Here is a 27,870-nt window from a genome sequence, read left to right as displayed (position 1 = left end):
ATGGCGCCCTTTGGAAGAAAGCGTCTGCGGAAATCCGGGAGGCCCTCGGAGGAGGAGGAGGTGGTCCCAGGAGCCCCTGACTGCAGGAGAGGAGAGAGGAGGGATCTGAGTGGCGCCGAGGAGGATGGCATGGAAGGTACCGTGGGCCCCAGACCTTTGCAAATAGTGCGCTCACGGCACAGACGGTCTCCCACAGCCCTTTTCTTTTGAACCCACAGCGCTTTGAACAGCGATCAGAACCTCACATTTGGGAAACCTTAACATGCACCTTGTTTCTCACTCGATCCTTGTGACAGAAGCTTCTGTAGCATGTCTTCCTGCCTTTTACAGTCGTGATTTCCCAAATATCTGATGTAGGATGCATGGTTTACTGGGACCTTAACCTTTCAATGACCTGCAGAATTTGTCTCTCTAAAATGGTCCTGGGCTGCCTTCCTCTGACCAGCAGGGGAAGGACTACATTCCTAGGTCTGCTGGAAAATCTTTTGTTGATAATAATAATAATAAAGCCTAAAAGACTCCAAAATGAAAGAGTCTGCTCCATTAAAAATTAGCAAAGTAGCACACTTAACTTACAAATGTTTTCCTTTTTTATTCTCAATGCAGGAAAGACTCCAGTAACTGATAGGCATGGTAAAAAAAGACCGTCTGCACGGACAATTGAGGAAGAAGTGGGGTAATGTGTTTAAAGTAATTTTTGCCTGTCGGGTAAAGTACTTCAAGAAAAGTCTCCTTTGGCTCGTGTAACGAATATTGTACATGCAACACTTGATAGGACTTATTTCTTCCAAAATACACGTGGTATTTTACATATCCTGAACTAAAATCTTTTAATGTAATTTCTTTACAGGGGTGAAGTACACAGTATGTTGGAAAAATTGGGAGGTATGTTTGAGGAGATATTTGTATTTAAGGAAAGTTGTTTTACACACTGTAACTTGTATAATAGGAAATGTCACTCAGTGGCTGACAGGACTGTAATTTCATGACTTGTTCTCATGTATAGGATTTTGCATGAGTATTTATTGGGATGCATCTTCATAGATTTCCCTACTTAACCTGTTTAAATTGTTGATGTGAAGAGTGAGAATGGCACTGACAATGGGGAGGTAATAATGATGCCTTTATCTAATGCACATGCGCACTTCACAGACTGTGGGATACAGAAGAAGAAATGAATGGGAGATGTTTCTTCCCCCTTTGTGTTCACAGACTAGGTGGTACATCTGGTTTTTCCCATCAATTTTGTATTTTTTCAATTTTGTTATTTTCTAGGACTTTCCAATGTTCTTTTCATTGAGGGAGGGTAGTGTAAATGTAAGCCTCCAGAATAACTCTTTGTTGTGATTTTTCCACTAATAAACTATGTGGTACAGACAACTAAAGGCAGCTTTGCTGGCTAGTGAGAGACATATAATCATGTCCAAAACACAGAAATCTTAAGTTTCCAAATGCCATGCAAAGTATCAGTTGCACGAGCCATGTTAAAAGACAGTGCTCTTAAAATAATGAGAGGCAGACTCAGTTTTTGCTCCTCTATATGGATCAGTCATTCAGGCAATATTTTTGAAAGCTTTGTCTATTTGATGGTGAAAAGGGCTGGGTTTGTGAGCTCTCTTGTAAATCGACTACTTGGGATGGATACTGGAAGTACAGAATATTTGCCTAAGAGTGCAGCTACTGGAAAATAAGTATTGATGGGAGACCCATGACATACAATCATATTCTTAGCAAAGCGTTGTTTAGAGGATTAAAAATGTTATGACATTCAGCACTTAGGGAGAGAAATGTGTTATAAAAAGCTCCAGGGAAATCCCACACACTCATGGTATATATAATCCTCTTCATATGCTCTTGGATTTGTTTGTCAGTATTTTGTCGAGGATATTTGCATCTACATTTATAAGGGAAATTGGTCTATCATTTTCTTTTTATGTGATATCCTTATCTGACTTTGGTATTGGGGTAAAACTGGCCTTATTGAATGAGCTAGTGTTCCTGACTCTGATTTTTCGGGAGAGTTTGAGAGCGATTGCCGTTAATTCTTTGAATTTTTGGAAGAGTACACAAGTGAAGCCATCTGTTCCTCAACTTCTCTTTGTTGGGAGGGGTTTCATTACTGATTTAGTCTCTTTACCTGTTAATAGATCTGCTAAGATCCTCTGTTTCTTCTGAGTCAGTTTAACCATTTGTCCATTTCACCTAGTTTATCTAATTTGTCAGCATACAGTTATTCATAGTATTCTCTTATAATCCTTTTCATTTCTGTAAAATCACTTTTATTTCTGAAGTTGGTCATTTGTGTTTCCTCTCTGTCCCCCCGCCCCCCATTTGTCAGTGTGGCTAAAAGTTTGTCAATTTTATTAACCTTTTCAGACAACCACGTTTTGGTTACATTGATTCTCTGAACTGGTTCTGTATTCTCTATTTCATTTATCTCCACTCTAATCTTTATTTCCTTTCTTCTGCTAAGTTTAGATTTAGTTTTCTCTCCTTTATCTGAAGATTTAAAGGGAGGTGATTGGTGTGAGAGCGTTCTTCTATTTTAATGCAGGCATGTACACCTATGAATGTCCCTCTGAGGGCTACCTTTGCTGCATCGTATAAGTTTTGGTATGCTGTGTTTTCATTTCCATTCGTCTCTTAGTATTCTCCAGTTTCCTTTCTTATTTCTTCTATGGCCCATTGGTTCTTAAGAGTGTTGTTTAGTTTCCAAATATTTGTGAATTTTCCAGTTTTTCTCCTGTGTTGGACTTCTAGCTTCATTCCACTGTGGTCAGAGAAGATGTGTCTTATGAGTTCAATCTTTTTTCAGTTTTTTGAAACTTGTGCCCAAATATATATGGCCTATCCTGAAGACTGATCCATCTGCCCCTGAGAAGAAGGTAAATTCTGCTGTTTTTCAGTGACATTTTTTTTTTCTATATTTGGTCTGGTTGGCTTCTAGTGTTGCTCAGATTCTGTGCTTCCTTATCAGTCATCCATGGAGATGTTCTGTCCAGTATTGAAAGTGGTGTATTGATGTCTCCAACTACTTTTGTAGAACTCCCTATTTTTCCCTTCACTTCTGTCGATGTTTGCTTCATATGTTTTGGGGCTCTGCTCTTAGGTACACATATGTAGACTTGTTATATCTTCTTGATTGATTGACCCTTTTATCAATATAAAATGTCGTTCTTTGTCTCTTGTAACAGTTTTTGGCACAAAGTCTATTTTTTTTTTATATTACTCTAGCCACCCGATCTCTCTTTAGGGCTACTGTTTGCATGGAATGTTCTTTTTTCCCCTCCTTTCATTTTCAACTTGTTAGTGTCTTTGGACCAAATGCGAATCTCTTGTAAACAGCATGTAGTTGGATCATGCCCTTTTTAAAAATCCATTCTGCCAAGTTCTGCCCTTTGATTGGATAGTTTACTCCATTTACGTTCAAAGTAATTATTGATACGGCAGGATTTACTTCAGCCATTTTGACATCTGCCTTTTGTAATTCTTATACTTTTTTTGACCCTCATTTATTCCTTTGCTGCCTTCTTTTGTATTGTGTTTATCTTTTATAGTGAAATATTTTGATTCCCTTGTCTTTTCCTTCTCTCTATAATTTTAAACATTTCCTTTATGGTTATTTTGAGGTTTACATTTAACATCCTAAATCTGTAACAGCCTTGTTTGTACTGATATCAGCCTAACTTTAACAGCATACACAAGTCCTGCTCCTATATCCTGTCTTCCCTCCTTTATGTCACAAATTACATCTTTATATTCTGCATGCCTATCAGTTATATGGAATTATGATTATCATCTATGTTTGTATTTTGGGTCGTGTAAGAAAAATAGAGTTACAAGGCAAGAATACAGTAATACTGGCGTTTATATTTACCTGTACAGTTACCTTCTCATGGATGCCTTTTGTCTTCACATGGCTGCAAGTTACTGCCTAGTATACTCTCTTTCTTCTTGTAGGCCTCCCTTTAACATTTCTCGTAGGGCAGGTGTAGTGGTAACAGACTCTGTCAGCTTTGCTTGTCTGGGAATGTTTTGATCTCTCTTTCTTGTCTGAATATAGAAATCTTGGTTCCAGGTATTTTTTTTTTCTTTCCCCACTTTAAATATGTCACCCCCCTGGTTTCTGGCCTTCATGGTTCCTGATGACAGATTGGCACTTAATATTATTGAGGATCCCTTGTACGTAACAAGTCACTTCTCTTTTCCTTATTTTAGGATTCTCTCTTTGTCTTTGGGCTTGACAGTTTGACTGTAATGTGTCTCCTTGTGATTTTCTTTGATTTGGTTTCCCACGGGTCCCTTAGGCTTTGTTGACTTTTTTCCATTATTTTATCTTTCTGCTCCTAAGATTGGGTAATTCTAATTGTCCTACCTTCAGGTTTGCAGAGTCTTTCTTCTTTCTGCTCACATCTGCACTTGAATACCTATAGTCAATTCTTTATTTCATTTGTTATACTTCTCAGCACCACAATGTGTGTTTGCTTGCTTTTTAAAAATTTCTGTCTCTTTTTTGAATGGCTACTTTTATTAATGTGTCATTTTCCTAATTTCCCTTAATTCCTTGACATGTTTTCCTTTACATTGTCAAACTTATGTAGAGAGTTGACTTAGCATCTTTGATTTGTAATTCCAATGCCTGGGCTCTCTCAGGGACAGTTTCTGTTCCTTCATTTTGTTCCATTAAATGGGCCATCTCTCCCTGTGTCTTTCCATGCCTCGTGTTTTATTTTAAATTGAATTTTGGACATTGGAATATTATATGTTATCACTGGAAGCTACATTCCCCCTTGTCCCCAGTATTTGCTGAGATTTGTTTTGTTTTTTTTTGTTTGTTTGTTTGCTTGCTTTTTTTCTTTGTTAGTTAATTTTTTTTCTTCTTTACTTTGTTTTGATTGTTTGATTTTATTATTAAAGGCTATAGTGTAAATTGACTGTCTTTGAGGCTCTCCTTCAAACCTTAACCCACCTTATACTGAGCCTATTGATCAGCCTGAGATAAACATTTAGGGTCTTTTCAGGTCTTTCTCAGCGTATGTCTTGTGCTAGGCTTGTGTTAGCTTTCTATTCGGTAGTATGCACAAATGCTTCTGCTTTCTTTATTTCCCCCTGAAAAAAAAAAAGACTCTTCTGTTTCTCCTGCCCTTGTATCTCAATATTGTATCTTAATAAATATCTGTTTTCTGTATAGATGACATTACAAAGTCTCTTCTTGCGAAGAGAAAAAGATTTGAAATGAATACCAATGCTTCGCTGAATACCAGTAACCGGAAATTTGAGCATGTTTGGAAAGCACAACATGAACAAAGGTAAAGTTTAGACCACCACATTTGTATCACTTGTTAGTATTTCTTAGGTGCAAGGAAAAGTACTGTTACTTTCTATTTATTGGAGTCTTTAGTGAAAAGTGTGTTTGCCTTGATTTTTCAGCAAGCATATAGTTCCTCTACTCACTCCTTCTATGAAAGGATCTATATAGAGAGAGGTCAGTCAGTAACGATTAACTTTCCTCCCTTTTTTAATAACAATGAGTTTTCTTACTGTAAAGCAATTTGAAACCATTGTAGATAATGAATTTTTTTTTTTTTTTTTTTTTTTTTTTAATAATCATTTTATTGAGATATATTCACATACCACGCAGTCATACAAAACAAATTGTACTTTCGATTGTTTACAGTACCATTACATAGTTGTACATTCATCACCTAAATCAATCCCTGACACCTTCATTAGCACACACACAAAAATAACAAGAATAATAATTAGAGTGAAAAAGAGCAATTGAAGTAAAAAAGAACACTGGGTACCTTTGTCTGTTTGTTTCCTTCCCCTACTTTTCTACACATCCATCCATAAACTAGACAAAGTGGTGTTTGGTCCTTATGGCTTTCCCAATCCCATTGTCACCCCTCATAAGCTACATTTTTATACAACTGTCTTCGAGATTCATGGGTTCTGGGTTGTAGTTTGATAGTTTCAGGTATCCACCACCAGCTACCCCAATTCTTTAGAACCTAAAAAGGGTTGTCTAAAGTGTGCATAAGAGTGCCCACCAGAGTGACCTCTCGGCTCCTTTTGGAATCTCTCTGCCACTGAAGCTTATTTCATTTCCTTTCACATCCCCCTTTTGGTCAAGAAGATGTTCTCCGTCCCACGGTGCCAGGTCTACATTCCTCCCTGGGAGTCATATTCCACGTTGCCAGGGAGATTCACTTCCCTGGGTGTCTGATCCCACGTAGGGGGGGAGGGCAGTGATTTCACCTTTCAAGTTGGCTTAGCCAGAGAGAGAGGGCCACATCTGAGCAACAAAGAGGCATTCAGGAGGAGACTCTTAGGCACAAATACAGGGAGGCCTAGCCTCTCCTTTGCAGCAACCGTCTTCCCAAGGGTAAAACTTATGGTAGAGGGCTCAACCCATCAAACCACCAGTCCCCTATGTCTGTGGTCATGTTAGCAACCATGGAGGTGGGGTAGGCGAATACCCCTGCATTCTCCACAGGCTCCTCAAGGGGGCACTACATCTTTTTTTTTTTTTTTTTCCCTTGTTTGTCTTTTTTCTTTTTTTTTTTTTATTTTTTTTTTTATTTTTTTTTTTTTTTAACTTTCCCTTCTTTTTTCAAATCACCTGTATGAAAAAAAAAGTTAAAAAGAAAACAAACATACAATAAAAGAGCATTTCAAAGAGACCATAGCAAGGGAGTAAGAAAAAGACAACTAACCTAAGATAACTGCTTAACTTCCAACATGTTCCTACTTTACCCCAAGAAAGTTACATAATATAGCAACATTTCAGTGAACTTGTTCCTACTACAACCATCAGAAATTAACAGACCATAGTCATTTCTGGGCATCCCCGGAACGTTAAATAGCTTATCTGTTCTTCCTGGATTATTGTTCCCCCTTCCTTAATTGCTCTCTACTGCTAGTTCCCCTACATTCTACATTATAAACCATTTGTTTTGCATTTTTCAAAGTTCACATTAGTGGTAGCATATAATATTTCTCTTTTTGTGCCTGGCTTATTTCGCTCAGCATTATGTCTTCAAGGTTCATCCATGTTGTCATATGTTTCACCAGATCGTTCCTTCTTACTGCCGCGTAGTATTCCATCGTGTGTATATACCACATTTTATTTATCCACTCATCTGTTGAAGGACATTTGGGTTGTTTTCCATCTCTTGGCAATTGTGAATAATGCTGCTATGAACATTGGCGTGCAGATATCTGTTCGTGTCACTGCTTTCCGATCTTCCGGGTATATACCGAGGAGTGCAATCGCTGGATCGAATGGTAGCTCTATATCTAGTTTTCTAAGGAACTGCCAGACTGACTTCCAGAGTGGCTGAACCATTATACAGTCCCACCAACAATGAATAAGAGTTCCAATTTCTCCACATCCCCTCCAGCATTTGTAGTTTCCTGTTTGTTTAATGGCAGCCATTCTAACCGGTGTTAGATGGTATCTCATTGTGGTCTTAATTTGCATCTCTCTAATAGCTAGTGAAGCTGAACATTTTTTCATGTGTTTCTTGGCCATTTGTATTTCCTCTTCAGAGAACTGTCTTTTCATATCTTTTGCCCATTTTATAATTGGGCTGTCTGTACTATTGTCATTGAGTTGTAGGATTTCTTTGTATATGCAAGATATCAGTCTTTTGTCAGATACATGGTTTCCAAAAATTTTTTCCCATTGAGTTGGCTGCCTCTTTACCTTTTTGAGAAATTCCTTTGAGGTGCAGAAACTTCTAAGCTTGAGGAGTTCCCATTTATCTATTTTCTCTTTTGTTGCTTGTGCTTTGGGTGTAAAGTCTAGGAAGTGGCCTCCTAATACAAGGTCTTGAAGATGTTTTCCTACATTATCTTCTAGGAGTTTTATGGTACTTTCTTTTATATTGAGATCTTTGGTCCATTTTGAGTTAATTTTTGTGTAGGGGGTGAGGGTAGGGGTCCTCTTTCATTCTTTTGGATATGGATATCCAACTCTCCCAGCCCCATTTGTTGAAAAGACCATTATGGCTCAGTTCGGTGACTTTGGGGGCCTTATCAAAGATCAGTCGGCCATAGATCTGAGGGTCTATCTCTGAATTCTCAATTCGATTCCATTGATCTATATGTCTATCTTTGTGCCAGTACCATGCTGTCTTGGCAACTGTGGCTTTATAATAAGCTTCAAAGTCAGGGAGTGTAAGTCCTCCCACTTCGTTTTTCTTTTTTAGAGTGTCTTTAGCAATTCGAGGCATCTTCCCTTTCCAAATAAATTTGATAACTAGCTTTTCCAAGTCTGCAAAGTAGGTTGTTGGAATTTTGATTGGGATTGCATTGAATCTGTAGATGAGTTTGGGTAGAATTGACATCTTAATGACATTTAGCCTTCCTATCCATGAACATGGAATATTTTTCCATCTTTTAAGGTCCCCTTCTATTTCTTTTAGTAGAGTTATGTAGTTTTCTTTGTATAGGTCTTTTACATCTTTGGTTAAGTTGATTCCTAGGTACTTGATTTTTTTAGTTGCTATTGAAAATGGTATCTTTTTCTTGAGTGTCTCTTCAGTTTGTTCATTTCTAGCATATAGAAACATTACTGACTTATGTGCATTAATCTTGTATCCCGCTACTTTGCTAAATTTGTTTATTAGCTCTAGTAGGTGTATCGTTGATTTCTCAGGGTTTTCTAGATATAAGATCATATCATCTGCAAACAATGACAGTTTTACTTCTTCTTTTCCAATTTGGATGCCTTTTATTTCTTTGTCTTGCCGGATTGCCCTGGCTAGCACTTCCAGCACAATGTTGAATAACAGTGGTGACAGCGGGCATCCTTGTCTTGTTCCTGATCTTAGAGGGAGGGCTTTCAGTCTCTCACCATTGAGTACTATGCTGGCTGTGGGTTTTTCATATATGCTCTTTATCATGTTGAGGAAGTTTCCTTCAATTCCTACCTTTTGAAGTGTTTTTATCAAAAAGGGATGTTGGATTTTGTCAAATGCTTTTCAGCATCTATTGAGATGATCAATTGATTTTTTCCTTTCGAGTTTTTAATGTGTTGTAATACATTGATTGTTTTTCTGATGTTGAACCATCCTTGCATGCCTGGAATGAACCCCACTTGGTCATGGTGTATGATTTTTTTAATGTGTCTTTGGATTCGATTTGCAAGTATTTTGTTGAGGATTTTTGCATCTATATTCATTAGGGAGATTGGCCGGTAGTTTTCCTTTTTGTAGCATCTTTGCCTGGTTTTGGTATTAGATTGATGTTAGCTTCATAAAATGAGTTAGGTAGTGTTCCATTTTTTTCAATGTTTTTGAAAGAGTTTGAGTAAGATTGGTGTCAGTTCTTTCTGGAAAGTTTGGTAGAATTCCCCTGTGAAGCCATCTGGCCCTGGGCATTTATTTGTGGGAAGATTTTTGATGACTGATTGGATCTCTTTGCTTGTGATGGGTTGGTTGAGGTCTTCTATTTCTTCTCTGGTCAGTCTAGGTTGTTCATATGTTTCCAGGAAATTGTCCATTTCTTCTACATTATCCAGTTTGTTGCCATACAGTTGTTCATAATATCCTCTTATAATTTTTTTAATTTCTTCAGGATCTGCAGTTATGTCACCTTTTTCATTCATTATTTTGTTTATATGGGTCTTCTCTCTTTTTGATTTTGTCAGTCTAGCTAGGGGCTTGTCAATCTTGTTGATCTTCTCAAAGAACCAACTTTTGGTGATATTTATCCTTTCTATTGTTTTTTTGTTCTCTATGTCATTTATTTCTGCTTTAATCCTTGTTATTTCTTTTCTTCTACTTGGTTTAGGATTGGTTTGCTGTTCATTTTCTAGCTTCTTCAGTTGATCCATTAGTTCTTTGATTTTGGCTCTTTCTTCCTTTTTAATATATGCGTTTAGTGCTATAAATTTCCCCCTTAGCACTGCTTTTGCTGCATCCCATAGGTTTTGGTATGTTGTGTTCTCATTTTCATTCGTCTCTATATATTTAGCAATTTCTCTTGCTATTTCTTCTTTAACCCACTGATTGTTTAGGAGTGTGTTGTTTAACCTCCAGGTATTTGTGAATTTTCTAAGTCTCTGATGGTTATTGACTTCTAATTGTATTCCATTGTGGTCAGAGAATGTGCTTTGAATAATTTCAATCTTTTTAAATTTATTGAGGCTTGTTTTATGTCCCAGCATATGATCTATTCTGGAGAAAGTTCCGTGAGCACTAGAAAAGTATGTGTATCCTGGTGATTTGGGATGTAATGTCCTGTAGATGTCTGTTAAATCTAATTCATTTATCAGATTGTTTAGGTTTTCAATTTCCTTATTGGTCTTCTGTCTGGTTGATCTATCTATAGGAGAGAGTGATGTGTTGAAGTCTCCCACAATTATTGTGGAAACATCAATTGCTTCCTTTAGTTTTGCCAATGTTTCTCTCATGTATTTTGTGGCACCTTGATTGGGTGCATAGACATTTACGATTGTTATTTCTTCTTGCTGAATTGCCCCTTTTATTAGTATGTAGTGGCCTTCTTTGTCTCTCAAAACATCCCTGCATTTGAAGTCTATTTTATCTGAGATTAATATTGCTACACCTGCTTTCTTTTGGCTGTAGCTTGCATGAAATATTTTTTTCCATCCTTTCACTTTCAATTTCTTTGTGTCCCTGTGTCTAAGATGAGTCTCTTGTATGCAACATATTGATGGTTCATTTTTTTTGATCCATTCTGCAAATCTATATCTTTTAATTGGGGAGTTTAATCCATTTACATTCAACGTTAAAACCGTGAAGGCATTTCTTGAATCGGCCATCTTATCCTTTGGATTATGTTTGCCATATTTTTCCCTCTCTCTATTAATATCCTTTATTGTACCCATACCGAATCTCTTTAGTACTGAACCTTTCTCCAAGTCTCTCTGTCCTGTCTTTGTTTCTCTGTCTGTAGGGCTCCCTTTAGTATCTCCAGTAGGGCAGGTCTCTTGTTAGCAAATTCTCTCAGCATTTCTTTGTCTGTGAAAAATTTAAGCTCTCCCTCAAATTTGAAGGAGAGCTTTGCTGGATAAAGTATTCTTGGCTGGAAATTCCTCTCTCTCAGAATTTTAAATATATCGTGCCATTGCCTTCTCGCCTCCATGGTGGCTGCTGAGTAGTCACTACTTAGTCTTATGCTGTTTCCTTTGTATGTGGTGAATTGCTTTTCTCTTGCTGCTTTCAGAACTTGCTCCTTCTCTTCTATGTTTGACAGTGTGATCAGTATATGTCTCGGAGTGGGTTTTTTTGGATTTATTCTATTTGGAGTTCGCTGAGCATTTATGATTTGTGTATTTATGTTGTTTAGAAGATTTGGGAAGTTTTCCCCAACAATTTCTTTGAATACTCTTCCTAGACCTTTACCCTTTTCTTCCCCTTCTGGGACACCAATGAGTCTTATATTCGGACGCTTCATATTATCTATCATATCCCTGAGGTCCATTTCGAGTTTTTCAATTTTTTTCCCCATTCTTTCTTTTATGCTTTCATTTTCCATTCTGTCATCTTCCAGGTCACGGATTCGTTGTTCAACTTCCTCTAGTCTTGTACTATGAGTGTCCAGAATCTTTTTAATTTGGTCAACAGTTTCTTTAATTTCCATAAGATCATCCATTTTTTTATTTAGTCTTGCAATGTCTTCTTTATGCTCTTCTAGGGTCTTCTTGATTTCCTTCATATCCCGTACTAGGGTCTCATTGTTCATCTTTAGTTCTTTGAGTAGCTGCTCTAGGTGTGTCTCTTCTGGTCTTTTGATTTGGGTGCTTGGGCTTGGGTTATCCATATCGTCTGGTTTTTTCATATGCTTTATAATTTTCTGTTGTTTTTGGCCTCGTGGCATTTGCTGTCCTTGATAGGGTTCTTTTAGGGTTTGTAGACCAGTTGAAGTCCTTATCTCTAATTTATCAGATCTACAGCTTCGTGGAGTACACTTTCTCTAACTAACCAGCAGGTGGCGTCCACGAGCCACCTGTTCTCCACAAGCCAGATCTCCCCTGCTTAGCCTTTTTGGTGAGTGGGGGAGTGAGTCTTGTGGGGCCCAATTGGTGTCCCAAGCTTGCGTGTGTAGTTGGTGTTGCCTGCCCTGTATGTGGGGCGTGTTTCTGGGCAGTCGGGGAGGGGGGGTGGCCCTAACAATCAAATCTCCCTGATGATCCTAGAGTTTTAAAGCTACTGCAATAGTCTAATCCTTCAGTTCAGTCCTGCCACAGTTTGTCTCTGCCACTGACCCACAAGTCTTTGGTATTGGCGTATGGCTCCTGAGACTTGCAAGTGGGCCCCTCTTCCAGGCTGTGCACCCCGGGTCCTCTGTTGAGGGATGACTGTGCTATGTCACAGGTGAGTGCCGTCCCCCCAGGGCAGTTCTGGGCTGCTGGGCTGTGTTGGGAGGCTCCCAGTCTGTTCAAATGATGGCTGAATGGGGCTCTGTTAATTCACACTGCTCCCCCTTCCCAGCTCTGGGACATTCAGCTGAGGTTGCAGGGAAGGCTAATGTCCACGCCCAGTTTTGTGGTGTGTGCCTGTTATTTGAAGCACTTCCGTCACACTGGGTTGTCTGGGGCAGCTCTGGGCTATGGGGCTGGCGATGGGCAGGAGTGTTTCCTGTCCACCAGGATGGTGGCTGTGAGCGGACACCCCCCTTTTCTTGGGAAGTTGTGTTGTTTAGTGAATTTTCTCAGCCACTGGATTATTGCCTTTTGTCTCAGAGCTCTCTTAGTTCTGCTCTTGACTTGACGTGCCCAAATTTCAATTCTTTGAAGCTTTCTGTATTGAGCTTCTTAGAGTAATTGTTTTAGAAAAAGCAAAAAGGATTTAAAAAAAAAAAAACAAAAAAAACAAAAAAAAAAACGGCCCTCCTCAGAGATCTAATGGGTTATTGAAATGCTAATAGACAAAGCAACCAGGGCCATTAAGGAAAGGTGCCCTGGGCAGAGAGATCAGCCTTGCTTCGGGATTTGCATATGCGCCTCAAGGCCTGATCTCCGCCCTTCCCCTTTCTGTGTTCACCAGAACTCCAAAAATCCTCTGCTTTTACTTTGGAGCTTCTCGTGTTGTTTTCCTTCTATGCCCGTCTCCTCTCTGCTGGGCTGGCTGCTCTCAGAGTCTCTGGTGTCTGGCCTCAGTCTATCTATGGTTGGAGTTTGAATCAGTAGAATGAGTTTCCGATGAGAGCAGCCACTGCAATTCTCCCTTCTCCTTCCTGGAGCTGACAGCCCCTCCTCCCCCGGGACTGAGCCTGGCAGGGAGGGGCGCGGGTCCCCTGGCCGCAAAAACTTACAGATTTCGCTGATCTCAGCAGTTCCACGTTTTCATGAGTGTTGTATGAAGTATGCCCAAAGACAGATTGCTCTGTGGTGTCCAGTCCACGCAGTTCCTGGCTTTTTACCTACTTTTCTGGAGGAGTAACTAAAACATACAGCTCACCAGTCTGCCATCTTGCCCCGCCTCCGATAATGAATTTTTATATTTTTATATTTCAGCCAAATTGGGTTCACTGTTCTTTTGTTCAAAGTCTTTGTTGTCCCAAAGCAGGGAAAAAGTTAGGCAAAATATTGCTGTTTTGAAATCCTATGTGATAAATAGATATGCTTTCCTCAGTGAATCTGTTTATCCTATCAGAACCTATATGCCATTCAGTAAGAGAAAATGAAAAAGAGAGTCTCCTCGTAGGTAAAATGAGTTTTTTTCTGGAACATTTTTACTTACAATAAAACTACCTTAGTTTTCAAGAGCTAAAATTTAAAGTATGTGAGTTACCAGCTCTGTTAGCCTCTTTAAAAAGATGCTTCTGGAGTCAGAATCAGTCATCCATTTGACTTCTCCCTTTTCCCTCAAAAGATTTAGGCTGCTATTATTTCCTTCTTCTTTTATAGTATGAATTATGTCAACTCATATTTGTTTTGAATACATTGACTTTTTCATATCATTGTGAAATGTGACAGTGTTTACTCTTCTGTTTTGCAGGAAGAATCTTAATTATGACTATTCTCATAGTCTCAGCAGTTTTCAATTTTGTTTCAGCAGTGGGATAAAGATTTGCAGAAAGCTGGGGAACAAGAAGAAAAACTGCGTGTTGGTATTGGGCTTAGCTTTATAACTAATCTATTGTAACCTAGTCTCAAGTAAGAATGAAGAGACTGGCCTTGTAGTAGGCCCATGGAATTGAGCCAGTTCCCCTTCACATTACTGCCTATATGTTTCTGCCCTGATGACTGTAAGCCAGAGAAACATAGGCTCATGCCATTTTCAGAAAAGCCCTTGGTCTTTGCTTCTGATATTGGTTTGTGTTCGTGGGGTTCCCGTGACATGACTTTGAAAAGTACAAAAAAGAGGGGAGTTGGGCTTCACGATGAGCTGGATGGGGGTGGAGAAAGGTTGCTCATGTGGTGACATCAAGGCTCTGCTCCCATCCTTAGCCCTCTCAGTATGGTAATCCAGATAGATTCCTGCAGGCCCATCCTTACTACCAGTTGGAAAGAGGAGGGGCAATTGCTAAGCAAAGTTCTTGAGAACAGAAGGACCCTAGTGGACAGGTGATGGGCCTTAGCAAGGAGGGGTAGTACATCCATAAGCACAGGGGAGAAGGCAGAGTGTGTGAGCACATGTGGACATGAAATCATAAGGTCATCAGTAAAGAGAAAAGCTGGGTGGAGGAGGTGTTTCCTTTAAAAGACAGAGGAGAAGGTATTAGGTAGATTCCTTGGGGTGGGCCAGTGAATGAACAAGGGAAATATAGTTGCCAAGCAGCACTAAGGGCCAAGTTTAGGTTAGTGATCACAGTGATCATGAATTTGAAGTGAGAGCAGTCTGCATGGGAGGGGTGGGAGAGTTAGGTTTTCCAGGGTCGGGGTTTAGCCAGGCAAGCCTGACAAAGTGAAAAGGGGCCAGCATATATATGCAAGGGGAAGGGGGATAGTTATAATTTTTGACCAGTTGTGAAGGAGGAAAGTGAGGGCATGGGGTGCACAAAGGGATGGTGAAAAGTCGTAGGATCAGTGGATTTTAGGTCCTCAAAGTTTATCAAACTATAGCACTGAAGTTAGCAAGCTTAGAAAGGTAGGAGGTTGTGGTCGAATTTTGGGATATACGGAAAACATATACGGAAAAGTATAATGGTTAAGAGCCTGGACTCTGGACTGTGCTCTTCGGCATCCAATTCTGGTGAGATCAATTGCTAACTGTGAAACCCAAGGCAGATTATTTCTTCTTGTGCCTTGGCATCCTCATCTGTGAAAGGGAACACTAGAGAACCTTATAGGCTTATTTGGACAATTAAGTGAGTTCATGCAAAGTAAGTTTATTTTATTTTAAATGGTTCAGACAGATCGCTACTGTGTAAGTCTTTGCTTGTAAATATTTGGTAGAGGTTACAATTATTGGTAATGACAAAATCTGGGGCATGACAATGTATCTGAGCAGCTAAAGTAGATGGGAAGACCAGCATTATTGGAAAGATAATCTGTGTGGGTATTGAAATCACCAAGAATTAAGATTTTGCGATATGGAAAGAATATTTACTCCTTAAATACTGTTCAGTAAGGCTATGGTTTTGTTTTTGCGTGTTTGCAGTGAACACAGCATTTTTGTGGGATTATATGTGGCTATTGCAATCACCAAGAATTGACACGGGCTTTTAATATTCTTAAGAAACAAAATTTCCTTCTTGGTGAGTGGTAGATAGGACTGTTAAATTGCTTTTATATATTTGTGGTGAACAAAAATTATTTAAGTGCGGTCGCAGTTGACTTGTCTGGGGGAGGGTGGCGGCCGGTTGCTAAATCCTAGGCTCTCAGGATTGCTCCGAGGGTACCGGCGGCGGGGGCGGCGGGGGCTCTTTCCCGGAGGCGAGGGCGAGGCGGGGGACTTGGCCAGGTCCCCGGCGGGAGGCGTGCAAGTATGGAGGGCGGCGAGAAAGGAACAGGCGGGACACGGTTCTTTTAGGGTGAAGAAACCAAGAGAGAGAGAGTTTATTAGGGGAGAGTACAAGCTTATATCGGGCGTTTAGAGGGCGGGGTAGCTGTAGGGGTTAAAGGCTTGGATTGGTTCTGAGAGGGCGCGGAGGTTGATTGAAAAGGGGCGAGAGTTGCTCCCGTAACGGTGTCCGGCGACAATGTATGCGCACCGGTGGTGATGGGAGTTGCGCTGGCAACGGGGAGTGTCCGGGCAAGATAAGGGGGTGGGGAAAAGGCGGTTCCCTCCGGCAAGCCTCCCCTAACATTGGTATTTTTTGGGTGAGGAAATGGGGCCTGCCTCCGGCCTCACTTTCCCAGGCCCGGGGGGCTGTAGAGGGCGCACTCACCCGTACCCACTACCCTCCCCAGGGGTGGATCCGGTCCCCCAGCCCAGGCCCGCCAAGTTAAAGCGCGTAATCAGTGTCCCGCATTTCCCCCTTCTTTTCTAATTAAAGGAAGAAGCTTACCGGAGAGGTCCGCTAAGGGATGAGGGAAGGGGGAGGTCGGGGAGGGGAAAAGGGGTTGATGGTGGCTCAGCGAGGCTGGAGCTCGGCGTTGGTGTGGCGCCCGGGCGCTCGACAGGGGCCTTGCTGCTTGCGGGATGGACGAGGGTGGGGGGTTTAAAGTTGGAGGTTCAGAGAAGCTGGAGCTCGAGGTTGGTGCGATGTTCAGGCGATCGAGAAGGGCCTCGCGGTCGGCGGGTTGACCGGTGGTGGTGAGGTCGCGGAGGGTTGGTTGTCATCTCGGAGTAGGGAGCGTCAGAGGTGGCGAGTCGCTGGTACTGGACTTGCATGAACGAGGAAAAAATAGCATCCGTTTGTTTCCTTATTAGCTGGACAATTCTGCGGATAATGCAGGGTCCTAAGGTGAGAGCTAGAATAATCATTAGTAGGGGGCCGAGGAGAGGGAGGAGGTATGGGAGGAGGGGGGTAAAGATGTGGGACCAATAGCTGGTGGCTTCACGGTCTCTTTTGTGTTGTTCCAGTCCCTCTCGGACCTTTTTTAGGCTGTCTTCGGCGAGACCTGTGGAATTGGCATATACACAGCACTCTTCTCCTAGGGCGGCGCAGAGGCCTCCTTCTTTGAGGAGGAGAAGGTCGAGACCTCGGCGGTTTTGGAGCACGACTTCAGAGAGGGAATTGACAGAATTTTTAAGATGGGAAATAGCGTTTTGTAGGTGACGAATGTCCTCGTCAACAGCCGCCCGGAGGTGAGTTAGGGCGGAGCCTTGACTGGCTAATGCAGCGATTCCGGTGCCAGCGCCTGCAAGACCTAGGAGGGAGGCAATCGTGAGGACGGTGATGGGCTCTCGCTTTTGCAGTGGGGCAGAAGCTGCAGTTGTTTCCAGGCGGAGGAAGAAGTCTTCCTCGCTGTGGTATAGGACCCTAGGGATGAGGACAATTAGGAGGCAAGTTTCATTAGTTGTATTGAGGGTTTGCACGTTAAGGCAGGGGGTAAGCCCTGTAGAGGAGCAGAGCCATTGGGAGGAGTTATGAGGGATGAGAAATTTTGCAGAGCTGCTGGGAGATGAGTAGTCGGCACAAGCTGTGAGGTTGGGAGAGATACTTGAGCGAGGGCGGATGTACTTTCCTGTAAAGGAGACTGAATGAAAGGTTAGGGGGACGGCAGAGGTATTCCAATTGCATTCCGAGGGGCTGTCCTCTGTGTTTTCTGAAAAGGAGAGGTTGGAGGCAACTGGCTCATACAGGGGGGAGGAAGTGGAGAGGCAAAGCCAACAAGAGGAGGTAAGATTGGGGTTGGAGGAATTCACTGAGGTGAAGGCCGCTTGGATAAGGCTGAGGAGGGGAGAGGAGTAACGGGCGGGGGGTGGACGAGGTTGGGGTGGTGGTGTTGGCAACGCGCCGTTTGCAGCTGAGGTGCGGCTGGTTGGAGCTGAGGTGCGGCTGGAGAGCTGTGGAAAAAGGGGGTTAATGACTTTATTGGGACCAATGGCAGAGGGGTTTTTTTATGAATAACAAACACTGGCGAATTATAGGGACTAGTAGAAGGCTCTATGTGGCCAGCGTCCAATTGTTCTTGGACAAGGGCTTGGAGTGTTACTAATTTATGCGTGGGAAGGGGCCACTGCTCCACCCATATAGGTTCCTCAGTATCCCACTGCAGAGGAACGGGCGCTGGAGGTGTTAAACGAGCAGTGGCGCACATTATTGGGGGGGCTGCGTGGTAAGCACTGCCCCAGAGGCGGCGAGGATGTCACGGCCCCATAAAATTTGGTCTATGGTGTGTAGAAATAACGGGCGGAAGGTGCCTGAGTGGCCCTCTTCATCCTCCCACTTAATGGGCCCTATGGCCTGGCCTGAAGAGAGGTGGAGGTACCAGTGGCTCCCACTACCGAGGGACCATCGAGAACCATGCACATGGTGGCATACTGAGCGGGCATGCAAGAGACCTCTGCCCCTGAATCGAGCGTGCCCATGTACCATTGCCCCTCTATTCTTAACTTACGAGTAGGCTTTTCTGGGGTGATAGGGACTGTCCAGAGAAGCATTTTACTGCCGGTGAAGTGATTAGTTTTATTAGAACCGGCCGGCACGCTGCCTCTTAGGGGCGGGGCTGAGGCTTGCCCCGCTTGGAGTTTAAAGCTTGCTCAGTGCCCTGGCGCTGACTGCCGTCAGGGCACCAGGGATAGCAGAGGTTTTTTAAGCTATTCTTGCTAAGATCTCTGGGGCTGCTCTTGCAGTCGCGCGCCCAGTGATAGCCACGCTGGCAGCGTGGGCAAGGAGTGGGAGGGGGGCGCCCATTACGCTGCATGAAAGGTAGGCGGTTGATTTCTGCATTGGGGCACTCCCGTGCAAAATGACCGCTCTGCCCGCACTTAAAACAACCGGTGGTGGCGGCTAAGGCGGCAGTGACAGCGCCAGAGACAGCCTGGGCTAGGGACACGGCAGCTGGGTCAAAGGCGCTGCAGGCGAGAACCCAGTCATCTAGACTTTTTTCCCTCAAGGGGAGAATGGCTTGCTTACAGGGGGGGTTAGCCCCTTCTAGAATGAGTTCTCGGGTGAGAGCTAGCTGGGCTTGGGGGTTGCTAACTTTTCTAGCGCAGGTTTCTTCGACTCTGGATACGAAGGTGGCGAAAGGTTCGTTTGGCTCCTGGAGGAGCTTGGTAAAGCTGTCAGGTCGACGGGCAGAGCAGTTGGCAAACGCGCGTAGGGCGATGCCTCTGAGGATAGTCCAGAAGGTGGCAGGGACATTAATATAAGCAGACGCGTTTAGAAACGCTCCCGTGCCTAAATAGGCTTCGGGGGGATGATAGACTCCAGTGGCTGCGTCTTGCTCACTTTGCTTAGCTGCTTCCGCCTGGAAGTGAGCACGCCAATCAATAAACTGGCCGGGGTTAAGAATGGAACGGGCAAGCGAGGCCCAGTCTTGGGGGATGCAAAAGTCCATGCCGAGATCCTGCAGTATTTGGGAAGCGTATGGGCTACCCAACCCGTCCTCCTTGACGGCCCTGCGAAGCTGCTTAATAGTATTAGAGTCAATGGGATACCAGTCATACGGTTTCTGTGGTGTGGGGGTAAGGTTAAGAGGAAAGCAGCGAAAGGCACGAGAGAAAGGAGGACGCGCTTGCAGAGGGCTTGGCGCGGGAGTGGGGGTAGGGGGAGCGTTGCCCCAAGGGTTGCCTTGAGGTGTAGAAGGCAGCCAGGGGTTGTTAGTCGGCAGGGTGGGAGGAGCGGCGGCAGCTGCCGGTAGCGGCTCCGAGGGGGAGCTCGCCGGAGGGGGAGGCGGAAGTGGGAGGCCCCAAGCGTCGCAAGACGGCGGCGCGGTGGGAGTGGCTAAGGCATAAGATGGTGGACTAGCTCCGCCCTGTGAAAGGGCGGGGTAAAGCGCATGCGGTTTCCAGCCCAGCTTAGGGCTGACGTCATCGCCGGAGCACTTCCTCCCCTCGATGGAAGAAGAAGGAGGAAGTTCGCCATCTTGGCGAGGCTTAGTATTGCTTTGTTTTTGGGGGGCGATTTCGAGCGCGTTGTTAATTTGCTCGACTAAGGATTCTGTGTCCGAATCGTGGTCTACATTAGTATCGCTGTCTGAATCTGTTGGCTGGGTTGATAGGGCCTCCTTGGATTTAATGGGGCCTCGATCGGGGGGAGGGAGCCTTGAAGGCAGGAGCGGACGGTTATTAAGGTGGGGAGCAAGCCGGGAGGGAAGCGCTTGCTCTCATGTTCCATGGCGTTGGTGACCCGATCAATAAGGCGATCATAAGTAACAGGGTCCCAAAGATGGCAAGTGGTGAGCCATGGGTTAAAGGGCAGCAGGAGGTCCCAGTATACCTGCAGCTGCCGGACAGACACTTTACAGCGATGTGTGTCTAGGAGACCCGCCAGAGCGCGAACTTGGGGTGCTTGGCGTGCAGATAGACGATTACCCATAGCGGAGTGAGAAAAGAGAAAAAAGGGGGGTTGATTATTGAGTAAAGAAAATGAGGTAAACTGTGGCAGCGAGGCCGAAGGAGACGGTGAGAATAGAAGGCAGGAGCCTCCAGTAGCGAGAGCAGTTTGCGGGGGGGGGGGCGGTTGCAAAGAGGCACACCGCGCGAAACAAAGAAACAAAGACACAGAGGACCACAGCAAAGTAATGGAGGGGAAGAGGGAAAGCTACTGGAGGAAGAGTGTTAGGAGGAATGTGGGGGATATAGGAAGAGAAGACGAAAGGTAGTCGGGGGCAAGAGTTAGGTTAATGCGGGAAAGGAAGAGCGGCCCGGGCGCGGAGCGGCGTGGGAGAGGCGGCTCCAGACGTGGAGCGGCGAGGGAGGGGCGGCTCCGCGGGGCGGCGAGGGAGAGGCGGCCCTTACTTTGCAGGCGAGGAGAAGGGGAGCTGGAGAGGCGTCCGGGCGAGCGGGTGGTTTCACTGGACCGCTGCGTGGAGAGGACTTTTAATTCCAGGGGCCCCACGTTGGGCGCCAGTTGCGGTCGCAGTTGACTTGTCTGGGGGAGGGTGGCGGCCGGTTGCTAAATCCTAGGCTCTCAGGATTGCTCCGAGGGTACCGGCGGCGGGGGCGGCGGGGGCTCTTTCCCGGAGGCGAGGGCGAGGCGGGGGACTTGGCCAGGTCCCCGGCGGGAGGCGTGCAAGTATGGAGGGCGGCGAGAAAGGAACAGGCGGGACACGGTTCTTTTAGGGTGAAGAAACCAAGAGAGAGAGAGTTTATTAGGGGAGAGTACAAGCTTATATCGGGCGTTTAGAGGGCGGGGTAGCTGTAGGGGTTAAAGGCTTGGATTGGTTCTGAGAGGGCGCGGAGGTTGATTGAAAAGGGGCGAGAGTTGCTCCCGTAACGGTGTCCGGCGACAATGTATGCGCACCGGTGGTGATGGGAGTTGCGCTGGCAACGGGGAGTGTCCGGGCAAGATAAGGGGGTGGGGAAAAGGCGGTTCCCTCCGGCAAGCCTCCCCTAACATTGGTATTTTTTGGGTGAGGAAATGGGGCCTGCCTCCGGCCTCACTTTCCCAGGCCCGGGGGGCTGTAGAGGGCGCACTCACCCGTACCCACTACCCTCCCCAGGGGTGGATCCGGTCCCCCAGCCCAGGCCCGCCAAGTTAAAGCGCGTAATCAGTGTCCCGCATTTAAGCTTAGCCAACAGTTTTAAAACAGAAAACGTTAGCAACGTTGATTTTATAACTATTCCTTTTAAGCTTAATGTAGAATTACTTTTGCTAAATTTAAAATTTTACTACCAGTTCTTCTCAAAACTCTGTTTTATATTTGTAGGATATGTTTTGACAGCAACAAAAGGCTTTTCATCAATATAGAATTATTCAGAGCCAGAGAGTGAAAGCAATTAGAAAGTTGTATGAGCAGTTCTTAAAGGTCTGTTGAATTTGGTAGCATGGTAGTTTCTCACAAAACATAAATGTGTATGTGGAAGTAGAATTTACTTTTTTTCTTTCTGAATTGATGGGGGCAGAGGGAAATCTTGGTTACACATTTTCAGTTCTTTAGTTTTCTTGTTTGTATTTATTGTTCCTGATTGAACATAAATGCTAACTCTATGTTTAAATAGAGGGATTCATTAATGGTTTTGATTCATTAATGGTTACTCAAAAGAGGAAATGGTGAATTGGCAACTTTACCTACCAATATGCATATCATGCATAAAATTGCTGAGTTTAATCATAGCTTTCTGCTCACCTTTCAGCTTTTTGTGACAGTGGTGGTAAATACACAGTTGAAAATAGTAAATCTATAACACATTTCTCAGCATCCTTTCCCTGTCTTTGTATCCTCAGTGTTTGTTAAATAGTAGGTATGCAAAAGCAATGAATCAATCTCTTTTATTTTCAAATGTATTGTATGAGTGTTTTATGTCACACTTTATAGGTCAACTTACAATCATAAGAGATCACCCAGGCTCTTGTAGAATGAGAAAGCCAATTAAATATTTGTGGATTGAGAATTATCTGCTGGCACGTCTGCACATTAACAAATTGTGGTCAGTGATATTGGCCTCATGTTCATGCAGACATATACTTATTTTTTAGTAATGATTTATAGAAGTTAATGGGATCCTGTATCTGCCCCTTCTTTTTTTCTTGTTTTTGTGGATTTCTTTCAGATTATCTTGTTTGAATACATGTGAGAAAGGTCACGCCTATAAACTAAGTAGGATGGTATAAACAAACTAGCAAAACAGTTTTAAAATAAATATCCTTTAAAGAACTTTAAAATAATAATACACACACACAACGGTTATTTTTTTTATAGTGTTTTCAAGTAGAGAAGTTGTTGGCTTGCTCCATTGCTCTCTGAGAGCCAGTTATTAATTGGTATGGTGTTTTGATAAAGTACTAGAAAAGACACCTTCTATATGGTATCACTAAATGTTACCACTTAAGGAGGAATTTGAGTATTACCTTTGACTCCTCTGTCTCCCTTACCTGTCACATCCAGTCATCACTAGGCCGGGTAATGTGTTGTACCTCTGAAATAGTTCTTTAATTTCTTTCTTTCTTTTAATTGCCCCTGCTTCTGCCCTAGTTCAGGACCTCATCATTCCTTGATTTTGGACTATTAAAACCCACATCTGATTTCTCTGTTCTCCAATCCGCCCTTCATAGGTCTGTCATATTACCTCCCTGAAAAATATCTCTCCCTCCTGAAAAAACTCTCAGTAGCTTCCCAGTGTAAAGTCTTAGGTTGCCAAGATCCTTCCTGTAACATGGCCCCCTTTTGAGCTTCATTCGCTACATTCTTACTTTACTCTCACCCTTCCAGTTTAATTACCTTCTCTGAACTGACTTACCAATACATCCCTGCATTTTTGCTTATGCTCTTACCCTAGATACTATTAATCCCTTTTTTTTCTTTACCTGTTGAAATCATATTCCTTTGCCAACTAAATCGGAATTAATCTCTATCTTCCATCACATAGCCACAGTAAGTTGCATTTACATACCTATCATAAATTTTTGTGTTATTTTTGGTTGTATCTTTCTTTTTTTCACTGGAATAAAGGAGAGATCATGTTTTCCTTCTTTAATCCCACCACAGCACTTAACAGAGTATTTTTTTAATGTAGTAGGCACTAGGTCACAATTTGTTGAATGAATAGTAAAGATTTAAAACTTGTTTTTCATAACTTGAAAAGTACATATCACAGATCATTTTATTCCCTCTAATGAAATCATATTATATTGACTGTTAGTCATAATAGGCAGGTTTACCGCGTTGTGTTTAGAAAGCTTATCAGAGGTTTTCAAAATTGTGGCAATTATTGATTTCAGATGCCCAGTTTTTTCCTCTGTTTTCTTCCCTCTTGACCTTAACTACTCATTAAACCATTGTTTCATGCATACTATACTACTATTGTACCTCTTATAATCTTTGACCCAAATGTGACATTTCTTATTTCGTTAGTGGGTATTGTAGTCTTCAAGAATTATTTAGAATAGTTTTATCTAGAAGAAATAACTCATCATTTGAATACTTTTAAAGTTCCTACTTTGGCAGCGTAATCATATGCATTTAGAACTTGAGATGAAAAGAGGTGCTCGGTAACTGAAGTACACTTTTTCTGTCTGTTTTAGGGTATTGAGGACTTGGAGAAGGATCATGAAAATCATCTTACTGAGGCACAAAGGGAACTTAAAGGAGAAATGGCTTTGTTGCTGAAAAAAATATTGATGGAAACTGTAAGTACATTTATTTAAAATTGAAAACTAAGGATTAGTGTAAACATTGCAATATTTTAGTTGTCAGAATACTTATAACACATCTAAATATTAAACACATGTTCAGTATCTCCTTTCATGTAACAGCAGCAGCAAGAGGTGGCAATTGTTCGAAATTCTCTTCAATTCCTTTTACTCTAGCGATGACAGTTCTTCAGAAGTCTCTTGGATCCCTTTCATTCTGAACTCATTGAAGAAAGCAGTTGAACCTAAGTAACATGTATAACTATATAACATTAGCTATGTTAAACCACATTAGAGTGGTTTCAAAATTCTTTAAACATTGCATCTTGTTATCAGTTTCCTTGTTTGTTAACTGCAAGATCTCCTTTCTGTTATACCCCAAATAATACCTAAACAGTTACGTACCTAGCAGCAACTCTGAAGTTTGTATGGGTCAAGCTTTCAGCCCTTTGGTAGTAATGGTGAAATTTTTTTCCCTAACACTGTCAAGTGACTTTTAGCAATAAAGATTATTTAATTTTAGGTTTTGGCCCTGGTGAATCTCTGTGAGTTGCAATAGTTATAAAACACAAGCCTGAAAGGTCACATTGCCCCCCCCAAGGGGAAAAAAATAAGGTACAGAATCTATTTTATATGCACATCCTTTTTTATATACTCATTATGCTAGAAAGCCAATTTTAATAAAAACATTTCAAAGGAAAATTATTCTGTTCCCTTATAAAACTTACTACGAGCAACTTAAGATTTTGTTCTGGAATAAATTAAACTGCTCGAAATTGTTAACACAACTGAATAAGATATATAAACATTAATTCTGAGACATGGATTCATGAATATGTCATTTCTACAAAGACATTGAAATATGATTTAGCTGGGTTTGGTCCACTATTTAGGACACATGCCCTTAGCGTTGACTGAAAGCATTTCATTAGCATTGTATACCGTAATTGGTTATGGCTTAAATATCTCACATCTATTTGTAGAGGTAAATTACTTAGAATGTTTTGCTTCCCAAGTTTTAATATTCAGTGTGTGTATGAAGTTTCATTTTACATTCATCTCCAAAGTTGAGTAAGGAATTCTTACACCTTGCCTTTTATAATGCGCATTTGTTTTTTACATATAACATAATGAAGTCTTCAGGGGGTGACATTTGATTCAATATGAGGCTGCTTAGCATTTGTATGGAATGTCAAATAATATAATTTTTCTGAGTTAATTGCTCTCAATCATTTAAAACCAAAAAATATGCCCATTAGGAGGAGAGCAAGAAGTGATTTTCTCCTGTTGTTCAGTATCTTTTAAATTGTAATTCTTACTCCTGTTAAGTAAAATAAAATGGCAGCCCACATTGGGCATTGCCGGGAGGGACCCGTTTCTGAGAAAGTGTTTTCCAAAAGACAAAAAACTGACCTGCAGAGGCCTCCTGAGAAAATGAAACAATTGTACACCCACTATAGAATTGCAGATAAGCAATACCTTATAAAAATATTTTAGTAGTTTTTCATCAACAGTAATGAATTTACTACACCAATACTATGGGTTAACAATGTGGGGGGGACAGATATAGGAGGATTTGGATTTATGTTTTATTCTTATTTCTGTTCTGGAGTAATGAAAATGTTCTAAAATTGATCTTGGGGATGTATGCACAACTATGTGATGACACTGTGAGCCAGTGATTGTACACTTTCATTGGTTTTTGTGGCATCTGAATATATTTCAACTAAATTGAAAAAAAATACAATACAACATATTACTTTACAGAGTTTATTTGAACAGTTTGCTGTTCATGAAACAGGCAGCACCCAAACCACTTGTGGAAAGCAGCTACATCAAAGGGGCAGAAAGGGGGTGCTGATAAAGAACAAACGCAGGAGGTGTTCAGATTAGCTGATGTTAAGTTTTCATTTACATGGGGGGAGGGGGTTCCAAGTGGAGAGAAGATACACATTGATTAGTATGGTATGTTTGTTCATTCTGATTATCCATTTCTGCTGCACCGAAACTGGTGCATAACATTCCATCGTATGTATATACCACATTTTGTTTATCTCCTCATCTGTTGATGGACTCTTGGATTGTTTGCATCTTTTGGCAATTTGAATAATGCTACTATGAACATTGGTGTACATGTCTGTTTGTGTCCCTGCTTTCAGATCTGGGTATAGACTGAGTAGCGGAACTGCTGAGTCATAGGGCAACTCAATGTTTAGTTTTCTGAGGAACCACCAATGCATTCCACAGGGTCTATGCCATCTTACATTTCCACCAGTAGTGGATAAATTTTCCTGTTTCTCCACCTCTGCTCTGTGATGGTTGGGTTCATGTCCAACTTGGCCAGGTGACGGTGCCCAGTTGTCTGGTCAAGCAAGCACTGGCCTAACACTGCAAGGATATTTCGTAGACTTAAATCATCATTACTTTTGTTGCATCTTGGCTGATTACATCTATAATCAGCTAAGGGGGGTGTCTTCCCCGATGAGAGACATTTAATCCAAGCAGTTGAAGCCTTTAAAAGGGAGAGGTGATGACTTCACCAGTCAGAAGAGAGAATTTACATCTCTACTTCAGCCAGCCAGCCTCTCCTGGGGAATTCATCAGAGTTGCCAGCTTCCAGGCTGCCCTACAGAAATTGGGCTCGTGCATCCCTACAGTTCTGTGAGACACTAATAAAATCTCATATTTATAGATATTCCTGTTTGTCCCATTTCCCTAGAGAACCCCAATTAATGCAGCTTTGGTACTGGGCATGGTTCTTGAGAAACAGAATCTTAAAATGGGATTTTTCAATGGGTTTTTTACTCTGATTAGCTTCAAAGGCACTAATAACTCTTATTTCCAATAATCAAGATGGCATTGACAGTCCATGGTGTGAGTTGGCAATAGAGATATACAAAATATCACCATTTGATTCTGCTAATCATATGCTTATCTGAGGCAAGGCTCTGGGTGATTGTTTTTGATACCTTAAGAGAGTTTTGTGCAGTTAAAAGGCATAATGATGATGGCTGGTTGTTCCTAGATATGCTGCATACACTTATAAAGGAAAGGGATGAGCTGAAGACTTCAAATTTGCAATTAAGCACTATATGAAAGATGTAAAAGTTTCTATGTGTGCCCTGAAAGAAAATCTTATTTACTGTGGCCACAGATTGAGATCTCTGAAAACCAGACCCAGAGTCTCATTGTGCGAGTAGCAGATTTAAAACGTAAACTAAATTGTCAACCTTGCAGTGTGTCTACTGTTAAAGTGTGGGCACTGATTGGAAAGGAATGGAATCCTGTACAAAGAATGGGGACATATAGGTTGATAATGATGACACTGGGGACTACAAAACTCCAGATTCTGCTGAATCTTTGCTAGATAAACCTGTAATGGTCAGTTCTGAGGAAACAGCCCCCCACCTCCATTCTGCCTTGAGGAGACAACTACCCAACCTGCAGCCTGCTTTGAGGGAACAGCTTCCTGACATCCAGTCTGCCCTGAGGAACCTGCCATCCAACCTCTACCTAAAGAGATTAACCCTTCAGTACCTGCTAGACCTGTAATCACCTCCCCTGAAGAACAAGCCCTCACTCTTCTGTCTGGAGAGGTTAATCCTGTTTCACCAGATGAAACTGCCAAGGAATACCCTGAGGTAACTGGCTTGAGAAACTCTTCTAACCCTTTTCATGACCCACCTCCAATACCCCTCTTTTCTTCCAGGCCTATAACTAGACTGGTCCAAAGAAGCCCTGAAATGTGAGGTACAAAGTGTG

The 27,870-nt window shown here is 42.4% G+C and overlaps 1 pseudogene; it reads left to right on the top strand.

Moving 5' to 3' along the window:
• On the top strand, positions 1-27,829 carry LOC119522529 (annotated as a pseudogene).
• The last annotated feature ends 41 nt before the right edge of the window (positions 27,830-27,870 follow it).

This window comes from Choloepus didactylus, chromosome X (assembly GCF_015220235.1).
Source record: "Choloepus didactylus isolate mChoDid1 chromosome X, mChoDid1.pri, whole genome shotgun sequence".
Lineage (NCBI taxonomy): Eukaryota > Metazoa > Chordata > Mammalia > Pilosa > Megalonychidae > Choloepus > Choloepus didactylus.
This window is presented reverse-complemented; position numbering and strand designations above follow the sequence as displayed.